The sequence below is a fragment of the Aulostomus chinensis genome, chromosome 7 (genome assembly GCF_037954235.1).
Source record: "Aulostomus chinensis isolate RoL2024-O1b breed Wild chromosome 7, RoL_Achi_v1.0, whole genome shotgun sequence".
Taxonomy (NCBI): Eukaryota; Metazoa; Chordata; class Actinopteri; order Syngnathiformes; family Aulostomidae; genus Aulostomus; species Aulostomus chinensis.
In genome coordinates this window covers 12211284-12224305 of record NC_141326.1, presented here as the reverse complement: position 1 = coordinate 12224305, position 13022 = coordinate 12211284, and positions in this window count along the sequence as shown.

Here is a 13022-nt window from a genome sequence, read left to right as displayed (position 1 = left end):
CCTGTTCAAGTGCAGGAGGCTGCTGCTATTTGAATAAAATGACATCTTCGCACTGTTTTTTGTAATTAAAAGGCTGCTGCATTCACAGAAAGTGGTAGAATGACATTAAAGGGGCCAATAAGAGGCCATCAGTTCTACAAATGTGGATGAAACGTTCTTGATTGCGTTCTTCTGAATGCTGATGTGGACTGAGGGTCACCAGGCTTGAGCTGTTGAGAATTAAACACCTGTCAGTTTAGCTGTCCTGCCCATTCAGTGAAGACAATATGACCAAACCCATTCCAGTCTCAATCCAGGATGTAAACATACCATCAGTGCAAAACTAGTTTTAGTATCAAGCTTCATTTATTATGTCCATACAGGAAGATGCGGACACGCGGCCTAAAGTGCCACGTCCCAGTGAGCGTGACTCAAGTTTCTGTTGTTGTTACTGAATTAATATAGATCTCTCGCACAACATCAGATTAGTAGATAATAGTAATTATGCAGATAACACGATGAATGTATTAATTGTGCTGCTCCTATTATGGAAAATGATACTCACATTTGTGCTTGAAAACAATTATTATGAGGTCCAAGCCTTCCATTGACCAGAGGTTATTGAACGCTTTTAAACTTCTTCTGGAACACACGATGAGTCTCATTAAGCAACAGACCCACATTAGAATACTGACACTGAGGTTGTATTATTGCGCCTGACATTCAGCGGCCTGTCACCAACTATTTCAACAGGATATCTGATGTAAACGATGAATTTAGAAACAATTTGATACAATGCTTTTTCCATTGTAAATGTTCAAAATTATTTAATTATTATTATTATTGCAAAAAAAAAACAACACCTAAATTAAGTCATTAATCTTTTGCTAATTTGGCTAATCAGATTTATTTTTTCACACCAAATATGCTTGATTTCTTTTTAGAACAAGGTAACAAATGGTAGGAAAATGATATTTCCTATTACGATTTATTCAATGATCGGATTTAGTGACGTTTAATCAGATTTCACATGATGCTCATGTAAATCCGTAACAAGCATTTAAGTAGAAACGAACTCAAGCAATTCCTCAAACTGGGGACCAACTAACAGACCCTCAGGAAACATGGGGTGCCTGGACCCCACTTTGAGAACCCCTGCCATAGCAAGTTGGCCTCATAGCATCAGTTCATGAAAAACAAACCTCACAGAATCGTTGTTTTTGTTTAAGTTAACAAGAAAAAGTTAACAAAAAAAAAATCAAGCGTCCATTAACAATCGTTTTCTGAGAAAAACCTGCTTAGTCACGATGCTATTTTGGGTTTTGAGCTATTTTCAACTACAGAAGCTCTTGATCTCTCTGGTCCGTGTTTCATGACCCTCCGACTCTTTCCAACTCTTTCATCCCAGTGTGCATCTAATGGTCTGATGCTATTGTCAGGCCTAAATGAGCCTTTCATAGCTCCAACATGCCGCAGAATGACACCTGCATGAAATCAGAGTGCTATGCTGACAGCATCATTACAAACAGACAGCAGCCATGTCTAAATATAGGCCTATAGCTTTATAGTTTACACACACACACGCGCGCACACACACACACACACACACACACACACACACACGCCTGTGTGAGGCAGGCGCTCTGCAAATCAGGAATGTTTGTTGAAATAAATAAACGTCCCCACATTTGAGGAGAGGAACTCACAATCACAAGCATTTCCTTTGTATAGGATTCTTTTGGTCGGATGTGTAAATAAAACCAAATGAAACACTCGGAAGGGGGGGAAAATGGAGGAGGAGAAAAAAAATAAGTGAGAAGTATTGGTTGAAGTGAAGAGCTGGCGCCGTAATTGGCCCGGCCGTCTCTTCATCCTCCGGTGATCTCGGAGAGCTTCCACAAGCAAAGACAATTAATACATGTTAGTTTTCGGATGGTCTGGGCGAGTGTTTGCACTGTAAAAGATCCTCATGAGAAAGCAGCTCAGACAAAAAGGAAATCCAAGCAGTCTTATTTGTTATCTAAGAAAATAAATGGTGCTGATGGGTTGTGGTCAAGCATTAGCACCGGTCTGAACTCCTCACTGAGGACATAGAGATGCTTAATGCCCGTGGAACACGGCTCAGATTCTCTCCTCCTGGTTACAACCCAACCTCCAGTCTGTGTCACCAGGGCATCAGCTGCATGCATTTACTTTCATTCGTTCTCAATAAATGACATGAAACATTCCAATTCCTCAATCAGCTTAAAACGAAATCTTTCCTCGTCCTCTGGGATCAATTTTCCTCCTGGATTGCAGGATTCATTACTGTTCCACAGCGCTTTTTTATCTTTATTGTTTCACCGAAACAGATTTGCAATTTAAAAAAAAATGTCATTTGAAAACAAAATTATCAAAACATAACAAGATATCATGACAGATGAGTTAAAGTGTAACAGAATCCTTTCTTTGAGAATCCAAAATGCTTTGATAATTTTGCTCTAAAATCACATTTGTTTTTAAACTTGTAGACACGTTCCACTTGAGCCTATGATAAAGACACAACACTATTCCCTCCACACCATAAATCCGGGGGAAAAAGCTGGTCAGGTGACTTTGGGGGGCATTTTTCCAATCACACTCACCCATTTTTATCATAAACATGTAATCAATTCATTTACATGTTCTTTATAGAATAATAATGATCATTTTTGCTGGTGGCGACGGCTCCTTGAGAGTGGTGTTTATCCTTTCTTCAGGTTGTCTCAGTGAATGTCAACTACCGTCTCTTTCAGCGACCGTGGCCATGGCTGCTCTGGAAACCTCGTTCTTCTTCTGTTTAATCCAAACAAACCAGAAACAGAAAATGCATCATTTCCTGTTTGAAAGAGGATTCTTCCCCAGGAAAAGACCCATCAGACACAGTGGGTGTTCAGAACATCGAATGTCCCTTTTGTAGGGATGAAAACACACCATCACCATCCAACTCCTAAAAAAAAAAAAGACGTATACGGTTGATCGTACTCCCATTACGGACTTGAAATTTACGTTGCTAACGGAAGTCAGATCAAATCTAAAAATATAAATATCACACATAAAAAGGCCATTATATTGTAGATTTTATTTGAAATTAGTTTGTAGCTATTCTTTTTTTTTTTTTAAAGAATATCACGATTATGAAAATACTCCATCCAGGTGAAATCCTTTTTTTAAGGTTGGTATTGTAACAAACTTTCATTTTGTTCTCCACACACTCGGTCACATCTCCCGTGTGCTGATGCTGTCATTACATTGTCAAGATATTAGTCCTTTTGTGTCTTGGGTTCGCAGTTGGCTTACACACTGTATCACTTTCTTCCTCAGCTGATGAAGTTTAATGTTTGGAACCTTAAAAGATTTGCCTCCTTGACAGTGGAACACATTTCATCTGATGGTAACTGTGGTGATAAATTCCTTTGACCAGAATAAAATGGATTTATCTTCAGGGATCAAACATGAACTGTTCAACCTGATGAGTCTTTCAGTGAGAGAAACCGGTCATCCTGAGCTCCTGTGGGGTCCAAGCGTGGGTATAAATGAGGATTGTTGGACTGTCGAGTCTCTGTAGTCAGAGGAACAGAGGAACATAGCGCCAGTCATTGTCCCCGTGTGCAATCACGTCTCAGTGCTAAATCACATGGTTAAAAGCTCGCCGGTTCAAAAGGGTTCCTAATCCTAGTGTTTATTGTATTTTTTCACTCTCTACATAAACCGGCTACACTTGTCCAAATACACACTCAGCACAGGGAGGAGGGCGGGGCCGTGATGAAGATTGATGGCTTCGGCTCAGGCAACATTAGCTGCTAATCAGCTTTCCTGGCTCAACACCCCAGTACATCATCATCATCATCATCATCATCATGTAGCTCAAACTTCCCCCCATACACACACACACACACACACACACACACACACACACACACACACACACACACACACACACGCACGCACGCACGCACACACACACACACGTATACGCACGCACACCCATGCACAAACAAAGAGTAACTGTGTCAAATCTCACACACATTGGTGCTCATGCAGCTCAGGCTATGGACATCTCATATATATTTTAGACAAATTACAGGAAAGTCTGAATTGGATGAACAGAGAATAACAATAGAGTTGCTCACACATTTGCTACTCTCACGAATCACACTGTTCACAATCGCCTTGACATTTAACGAACAGCGACTGGAGATTTTGGGGGTGTTTTAAAAAGATAGCTGCTAGTTGAGGTCCACACACACACAGACACAGACACACAGACACAGACACACACACACACACACACACACACACACACACACACACACACACACATCACACTGTGCACCCACACTGCTCAAAATATAGCCTACATGCAAGCCACGACTTTCTGGAAATAGACTAATCCTCTCATACCAAACAAATTCAGACAGAGCCGACAATCATTCCACATGAAAGCTGCAGCTGACATCGCTATGGAGAGTTGGAGGCAGCAAATGTTGCTGCTGAACCCTTCATTGGTTTTTGCTTTACCCCAAACTGTTAAACTCAGCCTTGTTCCACCATACAATTCTGTTCAAAATCAATCGAAGCCATCTGACTCTGTAGGGTACATGATTATCTTTTCTTTTTTCCTTTTTCTTTTTGATAATTTTATCAATGTAACCCAGTTTAATTCACATGTATAAGTATCATCTATCTCTCGAATGTGCTTATGTAGGTATTGTAAGGTAGCCATGTAAATTAAGCATACAGCGGTATAGAGGTAGCAATCACGATCAATGTACAGATTACAAACTGATCATATATTATAGATAAATGCATTGATCCGTCAATACATCATATCAGTGCATGTCGACCAACCCCCGCTGACGCTGTTATATCAGTGAAATGCCAGTATCGTCCAGCTCTACATTCTGAAACTGCGGTAGTTCTTCCGTGCTTGTTGGAGGTCGAACCTAAACAGTGAGATTTTTTTTCTACATATTTAATACACAAGCGCATGGTAGTAGTTTAACTCAGAGAGACAAATATTTATTTTTGTTCAACATTGCATGTGTTATAGTTGAAGCGAAGCTGAAATCAGTTCCAATCTTGATGGCATCATTGTTGGCTTTAGCGAGGAGACGGCTGGCTGCTGAACCGCTGCTCACACTGAGACTCTTCAACATCACTGCTGCTTTACTCCCTTCAACTGTAAATAAATATTGACAGTCTCATGGGGTTTGTGTGCGTGCGTGCGTCCGTGTGTGTGTGTGTGTGTATATATGTGTATACATGTGTATATGTACATGAGCACTGGCAGCAGGACTACCACACAGCAGTAGGATTACAAGGCACCCCCCCCCCCCCCCCAAAAAAAAAGACTGGGACCACCCTGACTTTAACACTTAATCCAGGAGGAAGGGGAGCTGCATCACAGGCTCACTCTTGGCCACGGCGCCCCTTGTCTCTTTCGCTCTCTCTCTCTCTCTCTCTCTCTCTCTCTCACACACACACACACACACACGCGCGCGCGCGCGCAAGTGTCCCCATCACTTCAAAGGACATTACATTGATTTATACATCCTGGAGACACACTCTGTCTCAACTTTAAAACACATCCTTGTCTCATATGGGTCCTTGCACCCGGGTACCGGTGAAATCTTTAAAACAGAAACATGCAGGGATATACAGTACAAGAAGAAACGTCCATGCAATGTGGGAGTTGTGTTACTACTACACACACGCGCACAGACACCCACATGCGTGCGCACACACAATTACACACACACGCACACACACATGCATGCACGCACACACACACACATTTACTTGTCTGTAACACTTAAGCCAAAACAAAACCAGCTAAGATTTATACCACACAGCTGTTCTTGCACAAATTGAGCGTTTGCAGAAAGTGTTGTTGTTGAGAGGGACTATGAATGCATCATAGTTTTGTTTCTATGTACAGAGTGTTGTGAGCGTGTCAACGTGTGTTTGTGTGTGTGTGCGTGTGTGTGTTTGTGCACACGTGCAGGTGTGTTTGTGTACACGTGCAAGTGTGTGTGTCTACTGTGAAACCCACAAGTCTCAGCTGTGTGGTGACTGTGTGTGGAAGTGCAACAGGGAGGAAAATCTAAGTGAAGTCTGCTGATGTTGAGCCACTTGGACGGTTCAGAGATGTGTGACTGATGTTGCACATTAGTTGTCGCAGATTGTTTGCACTCAGGGATGAAATAAAACACGATGAAATGACAGTTAAAGCCATTCAGAGAGGAAACAAAGAGAAAATCCAACAAAGAAGATAAAATTTTTAACTGAAACTTTGAACCTTTGCCCGGGTAGAACTGCACTACTACAGCTGTTAACATGAAGGGTCATTCTTGACCTTTGGAGCAGTGCGAGAGAAAACGTGTGAGAAAACAATCTGAAGCCTGCTGCGGCTTCACTGAAAGAAGATCTGAAAATCAATCTTGTGATGTTAGAAAGCTTGTGAGTGGACCAGAGTTCACATTCGTTTGTTATATGGAACTGTCTTTTCATTTTGACGTGTTTGGTACAGAGCATGAACATTCAGGAGGTCCAGTTCCACTCTAACTGCATGGTTGAGTTCCACAAAGAGTTTTTGAGGGTTTGAAATGTCTTATACTTTTGTGAATAGGCAGGAGTCACATAAGCACACACACACACACACACACACACACACACACACACACACACACACACACTACTGACTTAAAAAGACTGGTAAAGATGGAGGGACAGAGATTGGTCTTCTTTAACTCAAATAAAATGAAAATATACAGGCTGTGAAAAATACTCAGAGTTTTTTTACGCGGATAATGATATACGGATATAATATCATATAATGATAATATCATGTAATATAATGCAACATATATAGAAAATCTTACAACGAAATAAAAACAAATGTATCGAAAATAATGCAATTGAACTGTCTGCTAATGTTTCATCAGTTTTCAGTGTTGGTAACAGAACTTGAAATAATTTGATGAACAGAAAAACACACACCAGGTCTAATCAAGCCTCTAACCCTCACGGTTCGCCTGGACGGACGCACCTGCGGCTCATCACTTATCAAGACTGTTGGCATAAAACACCTGGTCGCTCATCCACTCTTTGCCAGATTGTCCACTTAGCCAGTGAGGTGCTCATGACTCCTTGTTGCCTCAAATGAACTTAACTAAATTAATTCTGAGTGACCATTACCGGCGCTACACCTGAGTTCTTCTGTGCTCCAGTTCACGTCCCGCTTTCGTCCATCCACTGCCGTCTGTCTGCTCTGCTGAACTCCACCCTCACCTCGGACTGCAGTATAGCCAGCCTCAGCTTGTAAAGTCACAGTAAAGGTAGCCCCCACTTTGTTTTAGGAGCGTGTAGACACTAGGCATTACGGTGAGAGCCGGAAGGAACTGCTTTCAATAAAAACTTATCTTCTGGTGAACATGTTTTTTACATTCATTCATTCCAACAGGAATGAATGAATGAATGAATAGCTGAATTAATTGATTTATTAAAATACAAATACCTGAATTAAACATGAATGTTACAATCAATAAAACCAGTGACTGTTACAGCCTACATCAGTTTCTGTGAGGACGTGTGTGCCAACCAAAACATTTCGGACTTTTAACAACTGCAAGCCATGGTTCACCACCAGACTGCGGCAGCTCCGACTGGCCAAGGAGGAGGCCTACAGGAGCGGGGACAGGGTCCTGTACTGGCAGGCCAGAAACACACTGAACAAGGAGATCACAGTGGCTAAGAGGAGCTACTCTGAGAAGCTGAAAAACCAGTTTTCAGCAAACGACCCTGCTTCAGTGTGGAGGGGCCTGCGAGACATCACTAACTACAAGAGACCCTCCCCCCGCGTCGAGGCAAACAAAGACCTGGCAGACAACCTCAACACCTTCTACTGCAGATTTGAGAGGAACAACTTCACGCCTCTCACCCACTTCAGCCCAACTCTCATCCACACCATCAGTACTGCAGTGACCCCCGCCACACCTCCAGCTGCACCCCAACCTGCCCCCCCGTCACACTCAGAGTGTGTGAAGATAAGCTGAGGCGGCTGTTCCAGAAACTGAAAATCAAGAAAGCACCAGGCCCAGACGGAGTGTCACCATCCTGTCTGAAAGCCTGTGCTGACCAGCTGGCTCCAGTCTTCACCAGGATCTTCAACAGCTCCCTGGAGAAGTGTGAAGTCCCTGCCATCTTCAAACACTCCACCATCATCCCGGTCCCCAAGAACCCCTCCATCACTGGACTGAACGACTACAGACCGGTGGCCCTGACGTCTGTGGTCATGAAGTCCTTTGAAAGACTGGTGTTGACCCATCTAAGGACTGTAACAGGACCCCTGCTGGACCCCCTGCAGTTTGCCTACCAGGCAAACAGGTCTGTGGATGATGCTGTCAGTCTGGGACTACACTACCTCCTGCAGCATCTTGACAGCCCAGGGAGCTACGCAAGGATCCTGTTTGTGGACTTCAGCTCGGCATTGTGAGAAAATGAGCTTTCGATCATGTTCTGTTCACTTGTCACCATTATATCAGGAGTTGATTATGTATAAGTACATGACGTGATTGTTTGTATTAAGTTGTGCAGGCTGCTAGTTGCCCCCGAACTGTCAAGGCTGAATGACGAAAACAACAGGACAAGACGACCTGACTGTGCAGGAGGCTGGAGTACTAATCAAGAAGTGTGATATGCATGAGTGTAAAATTACGTATGCAAAAAAGGTGTGGCTTCAAGCATATATTCACTGTTTGTTAATATCTTATTCAGACTCTCTGCTGCACTCTCAAGGTGCATGTAGTGGGGTCTCCAGATATATCTGTCTGCTTTGTTGTGTGAAATAAAGTGTTGATTTGTCAAAAGCAGACGACTTCGGTTGATCTCTTCTCATCAACGGACCCGGTGAAGTCGGCGAACTTCAACAGCATTCAACACGATCATCCCTGAACGCCTCTCCTCCAAACTCTCCCACCTCAACGTGTCTCCATCCATCTGTCAGTGGATCACCAGCTTCCTGACAGACAAGAGTCAGCAGGTGAGGCTGGGAGATTTCACCTCAACAACCTGGACTGTCAGCACTGGTGCCCCCCAGGGGTGTGTCCTGTCCCCCCTGCTCTTCTCCCTCTATACTAACGACTGCACCTCCAAGCACCCAGCTGTAAAACTCTTGAAGTATGCAGACGACACAACACTCAGCCTGATCCAGGACGGAGACGAGTCTGCATACCGGCAGGAGGTTGAGCGGCTGGTGTTCTGGTGCAGTCAGAACAACTTGGAGCTGAACACGCTCAAGACTGTGGCGATGACAGTGGACTTCAGAAGACAGCCCTTGCCACTTCTCCCCCTCACCATCAGCAACAGCCCTGTGTCAGCCGTCGAGTCCTTCAAGTTCCTGGGAACTACAGTCTCTCAGAACCTGAAGTGGGAGACGAACATCCACTGCATCCTGAAGAAGGCTCAGCAGAGTATGTACTTGAACAGTTGAGTCTTCAGATGTCTCTTGGTGACTCTGCTCTGATTGTATGGAGTCGGGTAGTTCATTCCACCATTTGGGAACAACAGAGAAGAGTCTGGCTAGAGATCTACAGCCACGCTGGGCTGGGAGCACCAGCCGTCTCTCACAGGCAGAGCGTAGAGGGCAAGAGGGCGCGCAGACCTGGATGAGGGATTCCAGGTAGGCAGGAGCTGTTCTTGTCACTGTTTTGTAAGCCAGAAGACGAGCATCAATTTGATTCGACCTGCCGTTGGAAGCCAGTGAAGAGGCATTAACAGCAGGGTGACGTGCAAGACCAGACGTGCCGCTACACTCTGGATCATCCGCTGAGGGTCAAATGGACACGCAGGGAGGCCTGCTAGGAGAGAGTTGAAGAAGTTAATGTGTGAAATCACAAGAGCCTCTACCAGATGCTGTGTTTTAGAGATCTTGCGACAGACTGGTGACCCATTCAGGGTGAACCCCACCTCTCACTCAGTGTCAGTTGTGGTAGGCTACAGCCCCCCACTCCGCAACCCTTAATGGATAAGTGGTATAGGAACTGGATGGATGGATGGATTTTAGAGATCCAGTCACAGATGGCGGAGAACTTTATTCAGCTCAACCAGGAAAAAAGAGTACTTCGTCATTGGTCCTGAAGCTCAGAGAGACACACTGAAAGCAAAACGACAAGCAATCATCCCAAAATTTTCAACAAACTTTTTTCTGTTTTGAAGTACTGTGTTATATGGCATTTGCATGTAATCAGTAATTTTTTTTCTCTACACAAAAATTAATAGTGTAAGGTAACCTTTTACTTTTAAACGAAAGTAGTAATATTGAATACATCACATTTTAAGTTGTAAGTTGCCCAACAGTGAGTGGAACAGTCACAGAGTCTCTTCTGGGCTCAGCATTTAACCCTAAATTTTTTACAAAATATAAGCAACACATTTGGTTAAAACTGGTAATTTCTTGCAACATGACAGTCTGAAACATGCTAGTTTACACCGCAGCATGCAGATGCGAGAGTGTATGGTTTATCCCGGGGGACTTGACAAGCTGAGTTGTAGGTGACTTGAGTCCAGCTGAGATGACACCGATGTAACATTCCCTGATGTGTCGTCTCACTGGGAATCTTTGGTGTAAACTGGTTTTACAAGTCTTTGACCTTGTAATGACATCAGAGATGGGTGCCAAATGTCCTTGCTCTCATAAGTCAGACCTGTTGGCCTCTGATTTTAGGCATCTCATAATGATAAGAATGCATTTTCCTAACACGAGTATTTGTATTTGACTAACAACCTGCCAGACTGAGGACTACAGAGGAACAGTGAGGTATTTGGATAGAACTGGAGGCAAACCAGTTGTTTGAGAGCACACTGAGATGTGAAATAGCACAGAGTTCAGCTGGACCCAGAGACCCTCTGTTGCTTGATCCATCTTGATCACCTGAAAGAAGCTGGTGGCCACTCCATGTCGACACAGTTACAGTACGAGCTGTATGCAGGACTTCCGTCTACCCTGAATGCACAACCACCTTTAGACAGAGGCCTAACAGAGAAGCACATCATGTTAGCATATTTCGGGGGGAGCTGAGGAGGGTGGAACGACGTGCTGATCAGTGCCAGGCTGGACCTGAGGATGTACCCTGTGACATCTGCACTGAGAAGAAACTTAGTTGACCCTCAAGTTCTCCTCAAGGCCTCCTACTGCGAGGAATACCTGCAGCCTCATTTTTGTGCAGCTCCACTAAAGCACAAGCTGGTTGAGCCATCTAAGAAGCTCCAGTACATCTGTCCTCATCACGGGAAGGTGATGAAGATGTTCTGTGGTTCAGCTCAACAGGGCATTTGTTATCTCTGCCACAACAATCGTCTCAGCAGAGAGAGCTGAGAGGCAGATGCACCTCGAGATCACTTGACGAAGATTCCAACAGTCGATCCAGAGCAGACGGGGAGAAATAACGGTGTAGATCTTCATTGTCTGCTGAAAAGAGAACTGATCAGCGTAAATGACATCCAGGAGCAGCTTGAGAAGGAGATCGCTGAGCTGTGGCAGCTGTCCCTCTCTGATAACCACATTCAGGTTCTAAGGAATCCCTCGTTACTGATACAATTCAATAACTTATCCAGAATCAATGTCTGTCATGGCTGCTACACTGATGATTTGAAGGCAGTGGTCTCCAGAAGGGAAGGCACGGTGGTGCAGTGGTCAGCACTGTCGCCTCACAGCAAGAAGGTTTCGGGTTCGAGTCCCAGCCTCGGGCAGAGGATCTTTCTGTGGAGTCTGCATGTTCTCCCTGTTCCTGTGTGGGTTCTCTCTGGTACTCCAGCTTCCTCCCACAGTCCAAAGACATCAAGAGAGGACGAGCCTGATTGATACTCTAAATTGACTGTAGGTGTGGCTGTGAGTGTGAATGGTTGTCTGTCTCTATGTGTTGGCCCTGTGATGGACTGGTGACCTGTCCAGGGTGAACCCTGCCTCTCACCTGAAGGCTGCTGGGATAGGCTCCAGCCCCCCTGCTACCCTTAACAGGATAAGCAGAAGAAAATGGATGGATGGATGGATGGATGGTCTCCAGAGGTACACGAAAGGCCCGGCTGAAGTCTTTGTTCCTCCAAAGACGTGCCTTAATCATAGTAGCATCTCTGAAACCATCACCCCACTGATCAGTCTCTACAGACTCTTGAATGATGGAGCTATGGCTGGCTTGAGTCACCTAAACTAGACATCAATTAAGATAGCGACCTAGAAACTATCGAAAATGCATCATGAATGATAAGAGCTGGAAATCTGAAGTTGAAATCATGAAAAATGGGCTGAAAAGAAGCCTAAATGTCTGAACATGTTTCCTCTTTCTTCATGCCTGACTCATGTTAGGGTTAGGGTCCGTTATAATCAAGGTGTATTTCATTCATGTAACATTGTGAAAACAATAGAAAAAAATAGAATCCACACTTGAAAACTGATTGTTTAACCAGTTTGACGTTGAATCACTTCAAGGGTGGAGGGAAAGATTTAAAGAAGTAATGAGGCGAGCAGAGGTGGGTGGTGAAACGAGAATATGTGGATTTTGCATGAAGGAGCACACTAGTGTGTGTGCTGTGTGTGTCACTGACTGCACATACCACAGTGGTTTGCGGGGGTCATGGGCTAATGGTCCACTCCTGATGAGCTGAGGGTAGGATTTGGCTCATATCGACAAATCTCTGCATACACAATTGTTTACACCGTGGACTAAAGCTTATCAAAAATAATTTGGTGATTTAAAAAAAGAGGGAAAAAAACCCGGTAATAACTTTGAAGCAGACAGAAAAAAAATGTTCTAAATGAGGCTTAGATTTAGAGCATGATGTGTCTTTGGTAGAAACACCAAGAAATTGTCTACTCATACTGTTGCGCAGTTTGGTTAAAATCGGCCACGATGTGGTGAACGTGCACGTTAAAGAAAAAAAAATTGATTATGAAATAAGTAGATACTCATTTTTTTCTCAAATGAAATAAAAATTGGAGAATAATATAAGGAGTAGAAAGTTACATG